Below are 18,389 nucleotides of genomic sequence, written 5' to 3' on the forward strand. Positions count from 1 at the left end.
GCCTGACCTCAAAGCTATGATACTGGTTTGTAGGCCACAAACACTTGATGCTGCTATTTGCATGGCTCTTGTGCAGGAGGAGGTGGCGGGCCAATCGGGCGCCCAATCTTCGTTCCGTTGTCGGCACCGGTTGAGTGGTCTCAGAAACCAACACCACGGACCGCGCTGTCGCTTCCACCACCTCCGCCTCGTGTCGAGAAGCCCGTGGCGAAGCCTGCAGCTGCCGAGCCTACGGCAACATCTTCGGCAACTGGTGCTCTGGCTGCTGTCAAAGCATACCGTCGAGCCCTAGGCTTATGCTACAAGTGCAACGCCAAGTGGAATAAGGATCACTGGTGCGCACCAGAGGTCTTGCATGCGGTCGAAGCTCTTTGGGAATCCCTAGATCCTGATGTGGTGCCACCTGTAGACACATCTGATGATCAACCAACTGAGCAAGTGTTTCTAGCCATATCCAAGTCAGCTGTGTCTGGGGTTCCTGCTGCTCGTACTATCCGGCTATTGGGATCCATGTCAGGTATTCCAGTGCATATTCTGGTGGATTCAGGGAGCTCCTCTTCATTTATCAGTGACACTACAGTGTTCAGTTAGTCTCTATTTCTAGCTGTGTGCAAGTTGCTGGTGGAGGTGTCTTACAGAGTTCCTTACTGCTTCGCCAAGTTCAGTGGACAGTGGGCTCCTGCTCCTTTCGCACTGATTTCTGGGTACTGCCTTTGGGTAACTTCGATGCCATTCTGGGCATGGATTGGCTAGAGTCCTACAGCCAAATGCAAGTTCACTGGGCCTTGAAGTGGTTGGCAATTCCATACAATGGCCAGACTCAGGTGTTACAAGGTATACTTCCTAATGAACCAGAATAGCTGTAGTTGCAATTTGAACATACAGAGCCTGTTATGTCTTCAGATCAGGATGCCATCCCTGTTCCAGCTCCAATCAGTCAGTTAATTGAAGAGTTTTCTGACTTGTTCCAGCCACCAACATCTCTTCCTCCTTCCTGTGCTTGTAACCATGAGATTCCTCTATTGCCTGGTGCTCAACCTATTTTCATCCGGCCCTATCGACACCCGCCCAAATTGAAAGATGAAATTGAAGCCTAGGTTCAGGAGATGTTGTCACAAGGACTCATTCAGCCGAGCTCTAGCTCTTTCTCCTCACCGGTACTGCTTGTCAAAAAGAAAGATGGCTCCTACCACTTTTATGTTGACTTCAGACATCTCAATGCACTGATAAGAAAGTCTAAGTTTCCTATGCTAGTGTTTGACCAGTTGATGGATGAGCTCGCTCACGCTAAGTGGTTCTCAACATTGGATCTTCGAGCAGGTTTTCACCAAATACTTTTGCAGCCCGATGAAGAATTCAAGACCGCTTCCTAGACTCACCTAGGTCAGTACGAGTTCAGAGTGATGGTGTTTGGTCTTACCGGTGCGCCAGGCACATTTCAAGGTGCAATGAATGGTACTTTGGCTCCGGGCTTGCACCGCTTTGTGTTGGTTTTCTTCGATGATATCCTCGTCTACAACCCCACTTTTGAAGCTCATGTCGATCATCTGCGCCAAGTTTTTCAGTGGTTACACGCTGATTAGTGGAAGCTCAAGCTCTCAAAATGTACCTTCGCTCGGGAGTCCATCTCCTACTTGGGTCATATCATCAGCAGCCAAGGTCTTTCCACAGACCCAGCAAAGGTGCAAGCAGTCCTCGAATGGCCTGTTCCATCTTCAGTTCGGGAGCTCCGCGGTTTTCTGGGCCTTGCCGGCTATTACCGGAAGTTTGTGCATCATTTCATCATTATTGCCAAGCCTCTCACCGATCTCCTGATGAAAGATCAGTTGTTCATCTAGACCTCAACCCATGAGTCTGCCTTTTTGGTCCTAAAATAGGCTCTCTGTACTGACCTGTCTTGGCATTACCGGATTTCAACTTACCCTTCCACATTGAAACTGATGCTTCGGTACAGGGATTGGAGCAGTTTTATAGCAGAATGGGCACCCCATAGCATTCATCAGCAAGGCTCTAAGTCCTAGGAATCAAGGGTTGTCCGTCTATGAGAAGGAATATCTCGCTATCTTGCTGGCTGTCGAACAGTGGCGTCACTACTTGCTTTAGGGCGAGTTCTTCATTCACACTGATCATCGCAGCTTAGTCCATCTTAATGAACAGAGGCTCCATACTGCATGGCAACAGAAGGTCTTATCCAAGTTGCTCGGGTTACAGTATAAGATTCTGTACAAGAAAGGATCGGAGAACGGCGCGGCAGATGCTATATCTTCAGTCTCCAACACTTGGCTCGATGAAGTGGTCCGGGGATACTACTCTGATCAAGCTGCTATGGCTTTGTTGTCTCAGTTGGCTGCCAGCCTAGAAAGCCACCCTCCATTCTCTTTGGTTCAAGGAGTCATCATATACAAGAATCGTCTGTGGCTCGGTTCCAATAAGCCCATGCATCTTAAAATCATGTCTGCACTGCATAGCAGTCCCTTGGGTGGTCACTCAGGAGCTCCAGCAACATACAATAAAATTAAAGCTTTGTTCTTCTGGCCTGGTATGAAATCAGACATTTGAGCTTATGTTCAGTCCTGTGCTATGTGTTTGCAAGCTAAGTCGGACAGATCACGCTACCCAGGTCTCTTGCAGCCCCTTCCAGTGTCGTCTGTCTCCTGGGAAGTGATCACGATGGACTTCATCGAAGGGTTGCCACAATCTGGTTCCTTCAATGCCATCTTAGTAGTGGTGGATAAATTCTCCAAGTTTACACACTTTATTCCCCTATGTCATCCCTTTACAGCAGCTTCTATTACTAAAATTTTCATGGACCAAGTGTATCGCCTTCACGGTCTTCCTCGAGCCATTGTCTCAGACCGTGACCGCATCTTTACAAGCAACTTCTAGAAATATCTTTTCAAGGCAGCCGGTTTCGAGCTTCAGTTCAGCTCAGCATACCATCCTCAGATAGATGGCCAGACAGAGCGTGTCAACCAGTGTGTCGAAACATTTCTTCGCTGCTTTGTGCACACTTGCCCAGCTCAGTGGAGTCGTTTGTTACCACTCGCTGAATTCTGGTATAATACCTCTACACATTCCGCGCTAGGTCGTTCCCCCTTTGAGGTCTTATATGGTTTTCCTCCACGACTGTTGTTGGTGAACTTGGATGAGGTGGCTCTAGTACCTGATCTTCACAAGTGGATGGCTGATCGAGAGCTCATGCATACTGTTGTCAAGGAGCACTTGCTCTGTGCTCAGGCTCGCATGAAACGACAAGCTAATAAAGGCCGTTCTGAGCGCCAGTTCTCTGTGGGCGACATGTTGTTCTTGAAGCTTCAACCCTATATTCAATCATCACTGTTCCACCGCTCCAACAACAAATTATCTTTCAAGTTCTTTGGGCCATTTCAAGTCATTCAAAAGATTGGTCTAGTTGCCTACAAGCTGCTACTTCCACCAGGCGCTGCTGTCCATCCGGTCTTCCACGTCTCGCAGCTGCGTTCGTCTCCAGGCCATCAGCAGGTATCACCGTCATTACCTTCTGACTTGCAGCAGTTTTAGTTTTTGCTTCGGGTGCTGCAACGACGCTGGACATCCGGGGGCTCGCCCTGTGGCACAAGGTCTTATCCCGTGGTCACATTCACCTCCGAAGCTATCTACTTGGGAGCCGCTCGAGCAACTTCGCCAACAGTTCCCGCGAGCACCAGCATGGGGACATGTTGGTTCTGAAGATGGGGGGAATGTTAGCAGCCTGCCCCTGCCCGTGCCTGAGACAGTTGAGGACGACGCGCCGGAAGCTGAAGAGGAGGCTGCTCGGGCTGACCGGCCCAAGAGACTGCGCCGGCCCAGTACAAGGATTGTTGGCCCAATGTGGCAAGCCTAGTAAATATATTAAGTAGCAGCAAGGAGAGAAGGGAGGGTATGGAGGATAAACACAAAACAAAACTTTGCTTCTGAGAAAATCCGGCCATCGCGTCGTTCCCTGCTTGTTCTTGCCGTTCTTCTTTCCGGTACTTTCTCTTTCCAGTAATTTACCCTTACAGCACACTAACTAAAGTAGGAGTATCACCGGTCACTGATAATCAGATTCGTGATTAGTTTACCTGTCTCTGCAGTCTGTTGATCGCCCGGCCGGCCCCCCTGATCCTGCTAATAATGCATGTTCTGTGGGCACGTACGCGCGTCACCGCTAGAATAGGATCTGGTTAAAGAATGTGACGAGAGAGAGATATGATACTCGAGTAGGTATGTTGCATATTTAATATATAGTTTCAGCTCGCGTAAGGATCTGGAGTGCTCAAGCTGTCATCAAGCAATCAAAAGCGAAAGATGATTCCTCGCAGGAATGGCACTGGGCAGCATGGAGGACAGTGGTGCGCCCACACGCAGCAGTCCCAGCACGATTGATCCATCTCACTTGAAACTATTTTTTAAGAGACTGCTCGTAATCTTTTGTAGGAACGATTTAACCAGCCGCTCCTACCAAATTGTCTCTACAAATCATGTATTTATAGGAGCGGTTCTCAGGCTGCACATACAAATTGATTTGTAGGGACGGCTCGTATTACCAGCCGCCCCTACAAACATATTTGTACGGGCGGCTGTAGTATTAGCCGCCTCTATAATATCTGTTTGTAGGGACGGTTTAATTTAGAATTGTCCCTACAGTACGTTTTCCCGCAAGAAAATTTTCAAATTTATAATTCAAATTCGACCAGAACACTGTTTGTTTCCACGTATTACAGCCAAAGCGTTCGCGTTGCCAAACGCCCCGCAACCAATGTTCCGAACCACGTTCGTGTTGTCGAACGCCAAGCATTCTGAACCGTGTTCACGTTGCCGAACGCCCCGCGACCAACATTCCGAACCGCGTTCGCGCTGCCGAACGCCCCGCGACCAACATTCCGAACCACGTTCGCGTTGCCGAACACCCCGCGACCAGCGTTCCGAACCCCTTAGACTACAAGCACAAGAGTATTATATAAACTACAATTACAAGTCTAATTCACAAGAATATATACAATCCATCATTAAATATATAAATTACATACACATTGTTATCAACGTCCTAGAACTAGTTTTCAGTCTCACGAAGGTGTTGGTACTGAGGATTTCTACCTAAGTCAGACTCTCGGTCATGGTAGACGCCTTTGACATGTACAATCTGGTCCAATATAAAATTGCAAAGGTCGTCGACGAGCTCTAAGAGTTAGTCTTCCTTGTATGGGTATCTTTTCATTCATTTCTCTTCTTTTCACTATAAGAGAACAAGTTTCGGTTTAGTATTTCATACCATGTACGAAGTTTTTATACTACGGGTGAAGAGGTTCAAACTTACCCTTAAGGGGTGTCTCCTGTAGGCACCAGTGTTACTCATCATAGAACATCTATAGTATCCACAATGTACACTCCTAAGCTTCTGCTTGGGGCACTATATGTTTTGCATATGAAAATGTTACGTAATGCTTTTGCCAGTCATGTAATGGAGTACTGAAGAAGTAAGTTACACTTACCGTACATAGTGTTTTTATAGCCAGCTATTCCTTCCTTGCTGGATCATGCCTTCCATGATGATTAGTGACATAGCACCTAAATGCCATGTTCGAATTATTTTAGCAAATACAACTTGTTAGTATCCAAAAATGAACGTTACAAGTATGTATACAAACATATAAGCTAATGATGATTATCGATATGTATACGTCTTGAGAATCGATACGAAGTCTTTGTATGTCACTGGGTCCCTATCTATTGAATCAAAGACCCATGCCATGCTCCTCCCGACATCAACGACTATACAAATTCAGTGGTTGCTGCATGGATTTAATCATAGAACTAGATAAGCTCTTTTACATCGAATAAAATATATCGAATAAAGCTTTAAGTATAGAGTTGAACTTACTCGAAGTTGTATGGTAGCCATATAGTAGAGTGTTGTTGGAGAGTTTTGAAAGCCAGGGCAATGTATGCCGCAACCTTAAGGGACTCTTCCCTTTGTTTCGCCATACGGATATGCTCTTTCTCCCAAAGAGTCTTTGCAGTAGCTAGCTCTTTGACATCAAGTTTCCACTATTTAGGGTAATTAAAATTTGTTTGGGCTATAGCTTGAGGGTCTAGATACCCGACTTTCACACTTGGCATTTGTTTGACAATGTGCACTTGCATTTTACAAATCACGGTGTGGGTTAGTTACAACAAAATTCAAAGATTACATTCCATATCATATCGGGAGGATAAGGACTTACAGGCACCACATGCAAATTAGATTCATCTCCATTTCTCCCAGGTGAAAGCATGTGTGCATGTCATTGAAATCAAAGATAATTTTTCTGGCTGGGCTTCCAAATGTGCCGGTGGGGAAGCATGCTTGTATGAGGTCTATGCTCGTTGGGAGAACATGCAAGTACCAATCATGAAACCTTTTTATTCCAAGTGGTAGGCGCTGGATATCCCGGTTTGATAGGAAGGGCTTGCCTCTTTCATATATTTTTGGGTAATCCTTTGACCATTTGATGTCATCAACATTTGAATACTGCTTTGCAATTTGGTGGAGTTTGTTAGTGACGACCTCCTCAGAACCCTGTGATGGAACTTTTTTAACTTAGTTCTCAGGCTTAAACTGGTCATGGGAATACCACTTGGACACCGATGAGACGTCTTTCATCGGAACATAAACTGGCCTTATGGTGATTGGATGCTTCTTTCGAAGTTCCCATTCAGGCATGTCCTCATCTTCTTGTGCATCACCTTCTTTAGGAGGCACTCGTTATTCATGTATCGGCTGTGCTTGTTGAGAAGACTATGGCATCTCATCATGCACTTGCTCGGTACGAGCTGAAGAAGGTTGTGGCATCTTATCAGGCACATACTCGCTAGGAGGCAGGGAAGAATGTGGCATCTTAGGAATGTGGTGGTCATGAGACGGTGAAAATATCTCCCCGACCTCAATAACTTGCTCCAAATTTGGGAGAGGGGGAGGCGACAAAGAAGCAGTCAATATAATATCTCATTTGTGCCAGAGGATGAACTATCCCATAACATCTCCAAGTAATACCAGTCCCTCGGGAGTTGCATAGTCTATCCTCCACTGCATAAACTCAAGCTTTACGGTATGCACCTCGACCCTAGTGTAGTCCGGCGGTATCTTATTATTGTGGTGTAAGCCAACGGGAGGATGTGCCATACCCGTTGCCACCTCCATCACAGTGTTCTGTCGGCCGCTGAGAAATACCAAGGTGTAACTAGTTGGTTCCTGTATGCGATCGACGGGGGTTGTGGCTGCAGTAGAACCTTGGCTGCTAGGAACTTTCGGAGGGCTACCAACTAGTGCCAGTTCTCCCAGTGGCATCACTAATATCCATGGCTCCGTAGATAGTCCTTGCTCCTCCAGCGCCTTCGCAACTAGAGCCTTCACTTGGAGCTCAAGATTAGTCTCCTGGTCTCTGCCATGTTTCTTGTACATGTGTCTATCCTCTTCGAATCCTTGCTTTTAGGTCGTCCTTTTCCCTAGCCCTCTGGTGCGGCCTATGTGCTCCTTGTTTCCCAAGCTAAGGCTAAGCTCGTCTCTCTCTCTAGAAGGATTGAATGAGCCCTTCTTCTTGTCTTCAGCATATTTCAGTATCCTTGATACTTCCTCTTGGGTCTTCGGCCAATCAAACTTAAGACTACCACCGGATGATTCTGTACTCCTCACATATATCCAATTCCATGAGCGTACCTTCAAATTCGTCACATCGATATTTCTAGCAGCTACGGCCTCTTCGTCCATCTTCCTAAACTGCTATTCCTTAGCATAGTAGCCACCGGGGCCTAGATGATGGTGGTGTTTGTTCCTCTTCGCCAGCTCGGTGTTACGGGCACTATGCTCCAATGCCTCCGGTGAAGTCTTTTGAGCCACGAGCTCCTCCCATTGACTAGTAGTTATTTTGCCGAACTCGTTGGAGGGAGTTAACCCATTTTGGATATACTTCGTGTTGAGCTCCGACCTCCAACGTCGGAATGACTCTCCCATCATCCTGAAAGCATTTTTTACCAGTTCTTGCTTACCCTCCGGAAATCTAAAATTGAGCTTCAGCTGCCTATCCCATAGTTCATTCTTTTTGTTCTTTGGTACCTCTTTCCAGTTAGGGATTGCTGGGTTCAATTTATCTCTTACTAGGGCCCCGATCTCATTATGGAATCGTCCTCTTAATTCCTTTGGCTCAAGGATCTCCCCTGCTGGCCCGACCTCTGTTATCACATAGCATGCCTTATCTGGATATAGATTTCTTTTTCTATCCCCTCATTTTCTCTTAGGCTTGGTAGTCGTGGTTGTGTCTTGAGGTTGTGGAGCAGAGACATCGTGATCCGTCTTTATGGCTATAGCCTCTGCTCTCCTTTCCTCTACTCCGTCTTGTCCAGCGAGATGTTGCGAACGTCGATGTCGTCTTTTCTGAGTTTTAAGAGGGACCTATATATACGACAAGTCAAAGTATTAACAGATGTAACACAACCAAATCTTTAGCAAAATTTATAAGCTAAGGCTTTTTCCCTACCTCCTCGTTCGGGTCTTCTAGCTTCACATGGGAAAGGATCCTCGGGACTTACATATCCTTCTTCTGAGTCCTCATCATCATCATCATCAACTTCTTCACCTTCAACAGCCTCTCCTACTCTTCCTTCTGCTTCCCCTTCCTCCTCGTCACACTACTCCCGAGTAAGCTAATTCTCTAGTGCTTGCAAACAGCCAACAGTTAGTATCTAGAAGTAGCAAGTAGTAGTAGTAGTAAGTAGTAAGTAGTAGAGTAGAGTAAGTGTAGCAATAGAGTGGAAGTAGTAGAGTAAGAGCAGCAGCCACTTAGGAGTAGTAGTAGGAGCATCACTGAAAGAAGAGCAGCAGTAGGAGTAGCAAGTATAGGGAGGAGTAATAGGAGTAATAAGAGGAGTAGTAGGAGTAGTAAGAGGAGGAGTAGGAGGAGGAGGAGTAGGAGTAGTGGTAGGAGGAGTAGTAGTAGTAGCAGCAGCAGCAGCCGCCACTACACACTAGCATTATATAAGCAAAAAAAAACAGCAGCACCAGCTTGCCAAAACATATAGAGCAGCTGCTTAATAACAGCTGATAAAATAGGCCATACATACATCATGGAATCCCTGGCAACTTTTCGATCTTACTAATGACAGATGATGTAACAACCAACTTTATGTACCTAGTTCAGTCGAAATAATTCTTAGATGAGGTAAGTAAGTACAGCAAAATCATGGATGCTATAAGAGTGCATCAGAAAAATGATTGACCAATTATTTGATGGAACATGGAATTCAAACTCCACTTAAAGTTTTGCCTTTTTCAATAATATTTTCCAGATCAAAGCAGCATGGAGGATGTAACACAAACAAAAGGGACTACCTTTTCAAGGATCAAAACTATAGCACGGAAACAACCATGCCATCAAAATGCTAAAGAGTGGTTAACTATTAACGAACCCGTGTCAAGCAAACATCATTTACATTTTACAACTTTTTAACAGAACAGAATCTAATACTTATTATCTTCAACTGTTCATATCAAAGCACCACATATATTTGGAATTTAAAGAGGGGGGGGGGGATGCAAACACCCTCTAAAAAAGTTCCATGTTATTTGCATATAAAGTCAGATTTCTAGAAGCGTGAACTCAATACCAATTTGATGTACTAAAAACAAATAGCAGCACCAGCTTGATAACAGCTGCTTAAAACACATATGTACTACTGTTTTCTAGTGTGTGCAACAGACGAAAATGATATGAGATTATTGTTTTTTATTATTGTCTCCATGGACATGATTGTGGCTTGCTTTTAAATAATAAAGATATATATTACAACCAATTCTTATATGTATCTATGCTCAAATAAATACCAGTGTTGGATTTAGATCTTTGCATGTTGTATGATACTATAAAAATGGACATTTAGTTCCTGATTTTGTGAACTGCAGACATAATCTTATAATAATCTTATATAATAATATAATTTCATTGCAGCCTTCATTGCAGCCTTCTCAAATTCAAGCATAAACTTGCTAGCAATCTAAAATGTTTTCAACTCTTCGATAATGCAGACATGCCAACTATTTGGAAAGGAAACATCAACATATATTTAACTTATAAGTAGCTTTCCAATCTCTAGTGCTTTGATGCAGTGCTCCAAGTTGTAAATAATTTTCCAAACTACAGTGCAGAATATGCTGCTTTGTGCAGTGAAAAAATAACTACAATAAAAACAACAACCCCCAACATAGGTCTATATTAGAAACAAAAAACGTAGCACAGATCTATCACCTTAGCAAACAAAGCACAGATATCCTCCACAATCCAAACACAAACACAGCATAGATCCTTATCATACAAACATACTAGGTCGCCATCGAGTAGGAGCAGAAGGCCAACAAAGCATAGATATCCTCCATAATCCGAACGCAAACGTAGCACAAATCCTTATCATACAAACTACTGCAATGAAGGAGATGAGGTGCACTGACCTTCGAGACGGATGGCGACGGCAGACGATGAACAAGGCGATGGCGGTGGAGGAGCGCCCGAGAGCGACCCCCATGTCGACGTCGATGAGTTCGGTGGTCGAGGTCGGAGAGGGAGCGCCGGTGGTGGGGACACTAGCTAGAGCACGTGTGGCCGAGCCGGCGAAGCTTAAACCCTAACCCCGGTGGCCTGCGGAAAGGCGGCGGTTGGGGAATGGAGACGGCGATGGTTGTAGGCGGAGGATGGAGGAGGTCAAAGAAGGCGGTTGTAGGCTACGGAGACAGTGGCGGTGGCAATGGGGGCGATGGAGAAAAAAAATCAGCAGACTGACGACGTTCGAGAGGAAGAAAGTGCCCAGGTCATTTCGGCCTCCCGCGAGCTCTTTCTTATATATCGCAGGTCATTTCTAAGGGTGGTTCCTGAGCCAGCCGCCCCTACAAATTGATTTTTAAGGGCGGTTCCTGATACAGCCGCCCCTATAAATCGATTTATAGGGGCGGTTCCTGAGTAAGCCGCCCCTACAAATATTTTTCAATTTATTTTAATTAATAATTTTGTAATTTATATATAAAGAAAATAATGTAAATTTATATAATACTTTTTTATTATTCTATATATGTATAAATAAATATAAATATAAACAATTTCATGATATATATATACAGATATAATTTTATATTTTCTTCTTTACAAAAATAATATTTTAAAATTTTAAAATTTAAATTTCAAAACAACAAAGAGAATTTTAGGACACTAAATGATCTCAAATAAAAATTTTGTAAACATCAAAGTTGTAGAACTCATCAAGATATACAACTTACATTTTGGTCATATTTTCATTTGACCAAATTTGAACATTTTAAATTTTGAATTTCAATAAATATCAACTTCAAATAAGATTTTGAAACCTTAAATGGTTTTAAATAAGAAAGTCATGAACATAGAAGTTGTTAAACACATCACTATCTACAACTTTTATTTTGGTCATCTTTTCATTTAACCAAATTTGAATAGTTAAATTTTTAAATTTCAATAAATGACAACTTCAAACAAGATTTTGAAACCTTAAATGCTTTGAACTATAAAAGTCGTGAGCATAAAAGTTGTTGAACTCATCACTATATACAATTTTTATTTTGGTTACTTATTTATATGATAAAGTATTAGTAAATATTGTTCACAAATTCACACATGACTCATAGTTTCATGAACTATACGAGAGACATGTTGATTTGTGAACAATATGTACTATCACTTTGTTAGATGAAGAAATGACCAAAATAAAAGTTATAGATCTTGATGAGTTTTACAGCTTTGGTATTCATCACTTTTTCAGCTGAAATCATTTAATGGTTGAAAATCTCATTCGAACATGTAATTTTTTTTAAATTTAAAAATTTAAAGTGCTCAAACTTTGTCAAATGAAAAGAATGACCAAATCAACACACTAACTTGATAGGGCAAGATTTTAGAAAATTTTAGGAAAAAAATCATCATATTTAGAGTTAGTATGAGGGAGAAAGACTAGTTACAAATTTTACCCAGAGATTAAAAAGAAAAATCACAACTGTTTATAATGATCAATGATGAATAAGTGTGATTTTTCTTTTTAATCTGTGGCTAAAACTTATAACTAGTTTTTCTCTCTCATACTAACTCCAAATATGTTGGTTTTTTTCTAAAATTTTCTAAAATAATGCTCTATCATTTTAGTCTAGTCATCTATCTTTGCCACTAATTTTGAATAATTTAAATTTTGAATTTTAGAAAATAACAGTTTCAAACACTAAATGATTTCAGCTATAAAGGTGATGAATATAAAAGTTGTATAACTCATCAAAATCTTCTATCATTTTTTTATTTCATAAAGTGTTAAGTGATTTCATAAAGTTTTAGTAGTAATAGAGTGGATGTTCAAATAGATTTATCTAGATATTGCAAAGGGTAGTCTTACACATATGCATAAATGTAGTCTCACACACATACAAAAATATATAGTCTTACATACATACATAAATATATAGTCTCACATGCATGCATAAATGAAGTCTTACAAACACACACTTACACAAACACTTCATTTTCAACAACTAGCTAGCCCGCTGTAATGACTTTTCCCTTAACACCTTTTCGTTCCCATGGCAATATGTCTTTAGGTAGGTTCTTTTCCACAACACTGATCTTCTTAGGAAAGTCTATGAATAACGGCATCTGATCGTAGTTATTGTAAGCTTCAATATCGTCCACGTCATCAACTCCAATAATGTATTGTTTCCCGGAGGCAATCATGTGCTTTGTCTTCTTCTTCAGGGGGAGGTTAGTTTGTGGGTCAGACATATAGAAAACTTGTGTGACACGTGAAACAAGCACCCAAGGGTCATCTTGGTAGCCTAGATTCTCGAGATCCAGGACTCTCAATTCGATCTTGTTCAGTTGGTGTTGTTTGATCCAGCGGCATCAAAACAGGGCCACCGTTATATCCCTTCCATAGTCAAGTTTTCATATCTCTTCAATGATGCTAAAGTATTAGATCTTTCGCCCCAATCCATCGAGAGTCTCTATTCGAACACCGCTGTTTTGGTTCACATATTTACTATCCTTTGTATGGGTATAGTACCTATATCCATTGATGTCATAAGCATTCCAAGATGTCACTTGTCTCGATGGCCCCTCCGCTAACCTTCTGATGGTAATAGAGTCTATGGTTTCTTCAGATAGTATGTTTTGGTCCTTCAACCATGTAGTTAGTCATTGCTTGTGTTGTTTCATGATCCAATCATTCAAACGGCCATTTCTCTCCACCATAATGATAGCCAAGTGTTCATCAATGTACGGTTGCATCAGTTGTATACTCTGCAAGATACTGTAATGCGCCCGACTCACCTCTTTGTAATCATGGTCGATGGACACTTTTCTATCACGGGTGCCCTTCCCAGCCAACCTACCCTTGTGACAAGAATCGAGTTTACCAATCTCTTTCTGTACTTTTAGGTACTCTTGATAGCACTCGACGACTTCTTTAGTACTGTAACCCTCTATCATGAAGCCCTCTAGGTATGCTCGATTATGCACGTATCGACTTAGAACCGACATGAACCGCTCATAGGATCACATTTCATGCAAGTAGCAAGGGCCCAGCGCCTGTATCTGATGAACCATGTGAATCATGAGATGTGGCATTATATCAAAAAAAGCAGGAGGTAAACACATCTTCAGTTAATTTTGTGTCTCCACCATGCATTCATGTAGGTCACTCAGCTCTTGCTTGCCAATCATCTTCTGTGAGATCTTCGAAAAGAAGTAATATATGCGGGTGATGGCTATTTTCAAGAACTCTATCTTTATAGCCCTGATTGTAATAGGTAGAAATACTATTAGCATCACATGGCAATTATGAGCCTTATAGTGTGTTATTGACAAGTCCTTCATCGACACTAGCTTCTTCACATTTGCTGAAAACCCAGTCGGGACTTTGACCCCCCTCAGGAAAGTGCATATAGCTCTCTTCTCGTCTAGTGTTAGGTTGAAGCACGCCGCGGGCAGAGTGTATTTTCCATTAGCCTCAGGTACCGGGTAAAGCTGTGGCATCACGTTTAGCTGCACCATGTCTTTCCGTGCTTTCAGACCATCATTTGACTTGCCTATGTCCATCAAGGTAGCAATGACTCTCAAAGACATTCTTCTGCACGTGCATAGCATCAATGGCATGGGGACCTCCAAGTCTGGCCAATAAGGCAGATACTGAAAGAAGATCGATTATTTCTTGAAAGGTACACCTTCAACAGGAGGTGTGCTTCTATCTCTATTCATCCCATCCAGATTCTTCTTTCCATAGACGACGCGTATATTTTTCACCATTCTATACACGTGTTCTCTGTTATGACATATCTCCGGAGGGGGTTCAATCTCCAGGGCATTGTCATAAAATCTAAAGAACAATTTGCTACGGTATTTATGACTTGTCTTTAAGAAACGTCGGTTTTTTAGGTAAACTATCTTCTTGGATGCATCTAGATACACCCATGTAGTACCATCCAAGCAAACTAAGCATCTTGTCTTCCCTTTGATCTGTCCAGACAAAGCAAACAACGCGGGGTAATCATTGATAGTAACAAATATTATTGCTCTACATATGAGGTTCTCCTTTTGGAACGCATCGTACATCTGCTCTACATGCCTCCACAGCCTCTTCATTTCTTGCATCAAAGGCTCGAGGAACACATCTATATCAATATCTGGTTGTTTAGGGCCAGAAATAAGAATAGTGAGGAGAATGTACTTTCTCTTCTAACACAACCATGTTGAGATGTTGTACATGGTCAAGATCACTGGCCATATGCTGTGGTCGCTCATCCTCTCATTAAAGGGATTCATTTCATCGGTGCTCAAGCCAAACCGTACATTCTTTGGGTCATCGCTGAATTTTTTGTGCTTCTCATCAAACCTTTGCCACTGACTACAACTAGCCGGGTGTGCAATCTTATCATCATCCACCTTGCACTCATCATCCTACCATGTCATGAGTGTGGTTTCTTTAGGGTTTAGGAAGATATGTCTTAAGCGGTCGGTCACTGGTAAGTACCACATTATCAAGGCAGAAATTCTTCTCTGCTTTGCATCGTTGCCTAATGGAGTGTTCTCTAGGGGCTGAGATTCTACCACCTTTTTTGTACCCTTTTTATTTTTCTTTTTCCCCATGGAGGCTTCGTCTCCACCGTAAAGATCATTGTTCTTGTACCGGCTGGCCCCACACCGGAGACATTTATCCAGTGACTTGAACGTTTCACCACGAAAAAGCATACAGTGGTTGGGGCATGCATGGATTTTTTTCAACCCCCATTGTCAATGGACTTATGACCTTCTTCGCTTGGTATGTGTTGACAGGAACTGAATTTGGTTGTGGCAGCACCCATGACAGGAGACGCAATAGATCATTGAAACTATAGTCTGACCAGCCATACTTAGCCTTCAGGATGAGCAGCTCAAGCATAAAATGTAGCAATGTCCAGTGTGTCGTACAGCCCTTTTCAATACCATACACAATCTCCTTCGATGCTTTTGTCACCCTTTCTAAATTTTCTAGACCTTTTAAGCTATTTAGTAAAATCTCTGGTCCAAGGGCTCGAATTATGTCCTCTAAATCATCTTTATCCCCGATATATGCTCCACCATCATTATTGGCACCACCTCATCGTTACCATCCCAACCACTAGCATCACCACCTTGTTTATTGCTAAACTCGAAATTCATTCGTGCATCAAGCTCTGCTAAATATTGAGACATGGATTCTATGGTTTCGTCATCGTATTTCTCCTCATCCTTGTCGTTAACAATAACCATTTCACCATGATGAATCCACACTATATAGTCCTCAATAAATCCTCGCATAATCAAATGTGATCTGATGATAGTTACATCTATCCATGCCATACGGTTCTTGCAATCTTTACAGGGACAACTAATTATATCATTATTCTTTTTCAATGCCGTTGCATGCTTCTTTGCGGCTTCAATAAATTTATCCACCTCTTCATGAAAACCTGCCTTGAACCTTAACGAACCATACATCCAAGAGTTCCTGTACTACATCTTTTACAACAACAACAAAACAAACATTAAAGGACTACTTATTCAGATATATATAAAAATAAATCAAATTAATAATTACTTAAGAATAATTGTATATACTTCAGATATATATATAAATATAAATCTAATATAATTACATGAAGCATACAAACTCACCATGGTAGAGAAAAATTAATTAATGGTCTATTTATCCATAAATAATTAAAATACATATTTATTGATTACAATAAACAATTTCAAAGACAACAATTAGTAACAATTATACTTTACCCAATATCTTTCATACAAACCCTAGTCCAATTTTATCAAACATAAATTTACAAAAATGAAATTAATAAAAAAATCAAACCATAGATCTAGATCTACATGCACATGAAACATGCATAAAACTAACTAATTGTTCACTAAAATCAAGAAACATGGACCAAATAAGGGTATGATCTTGTTTCCCTCCCAAATTTACCCTACTAGATTTAAAACTTGGGTCTAATTTGCTTCATAAGTAGCTCAAGCACCATAGAAGAGAGAGAAAAATAAAACTTTAATTACTCACTAACCAACCATTTAAACTTCAAAAAAGTGTGGAATAGCATTTTATTACCTTCTACAACCTCTCCACCAAAGAATTTGAGATCAAAACCTTCCCCCTTAGTAGAGCAATTTTTGGGAGGTGCCCAAGGCCTCCTCACCTTTCTTTCACGGGTTAGAGTGAGTAACCCGAGGAGGAAAAATGTGCTGTAACTATTTTGTATGTGGGTCATTTGTAGGAACGGCTGGTGATTGAGCCGCCCCTATAAATAGCAGGTAATAATGCGCGGCCATTTATAAGGACGGCTCAATCACCAGCCGTTCCGATAAATTGAAACAACGGGGGCGGCTGGTGAGTGAGCCGCCTCCTACAAATCAGACTTATTTGTAGGGGCGGCTCGTATCACCAGCCGCCCCTGCTGTTCCATTTGTAGGGGCAGCTGGTGTCTGGGCTCCTGAGCACGCCACTATAGAGGCGGCTCCATCACCGGCCGCCCCTACAAAAAAATTCGTCCTGTTGCTAAAAATTATTTTTTAAGTAGTGTCTCATTTGTGTTAATTAATGCGCTCTAATCTACCATAAGGAATCGAGGACTCAAATCTCAGTGGATAGTTTCCATCATAAGAAATCTAGCCGGTTTATCTGAGCTACGCCCATGCATGTATCTGTTTGTTGATCTCTCTCCGATTGTCAAGTCTCAATTTACAAAAGGGTCAAGCAACTAAACATTTGAGATACTTGGTAGTGATTTTACCGAGGAAAAGGAGCTCAGCTCACAAAGAGAAAGCTGAAGGCAACCTTGATTTTGCCTCGAGAGTAATCTCACATCCACATAATAGGAGTGAAAAAAGAACCGAGGAAAATGACAATATATTTAAACTAAGACATCCTTACTAGGGATGCAAAATCCCTAATCCTTACTTTCGTCAGCAAGAAAGTTCCGAACGAAAAACAACTTAGATAATTAGGTCCCGTTTGGCAGGGCTTCTCCACCGGCTTCAGGAGCCGTTTTCTACCAAACGGGATAAAGTAAAATAGCTTTACTTGTGAAGCCCCTAAAAACATGCTCTCACAGTGATTTGGGGTGGGATGGAGCCAAAAAAGTGGCTTCTCCCGGCTCCTCCTCCAGGCCCCTAAAAACATGCTTTCACAGGGAAGTCATTTTGCCAAACGGTTTACCAAAACCGCTTCAGCTCCACCGGTGGAACTGTTCGTGGAGCGGAAGCCAAAAAAAAAATGGCTTCACTAGTGAAGTGAAGCCCTGCCAAACGGGGTCTTAGTGGTTAACCAGCAAATGGTTCTTAAAACAAGGAAGACTAGCAAATCTGTAGTGGGCCAGGAGGCCTTCTTTCTGCATTCTTGGGTGGATTTGGGCGTTTGGACCAATATGTTAAGGGGTACGGGCCGTGAGCCCACCCTCGTCCCAAAAGTTCAATCGAGCAGCTTACCCCTGCACAGACGCCGCAGCCTGGGACTGGGAGACGCGTGGGGGCGATGGGTGGGTGCCTGGGAGAACGACGCGGCTGGAGCCACTGGCCACGCCGTAGCGCCAGCTACGTGCGATGGCACTGGCAGGGCGCTGGGAGCCTGGGACTGCAGCACGGACGCCGGAGGCCGGACTCACGAACTTCCCCTCCCGATCTCGGGCCGGGCTGGGACGGTACGTCTTCTTCGTTCGACTGGTGGGCGCTGGCGCCTGCAAAACCCGTGAGCCGGCGCCGGGGCTGTCTAGTCTCTTTGGCATAAATGCACCATTGGCAGAACGAAACTTGCTAACACCCACAAGAAGTGCATAA

The sequence above is a fragment of the Miscanthus floridulus genome, chromosome 19 (assembly GCF_019320115.1).
Source record: "Miscanthus floridulus cultivar M001 chromosome 19, ASM1932011v1, whole genome shotgun sequence".
In the NCBI taxonomy this organism is placed as follows: domain Eukaryota; kingdom Viridiplantae; phylum Streptophyta; class Magnoliopsida; order Poales; family Poaceae; genus Miscanthus; species Miscanthus floridulus.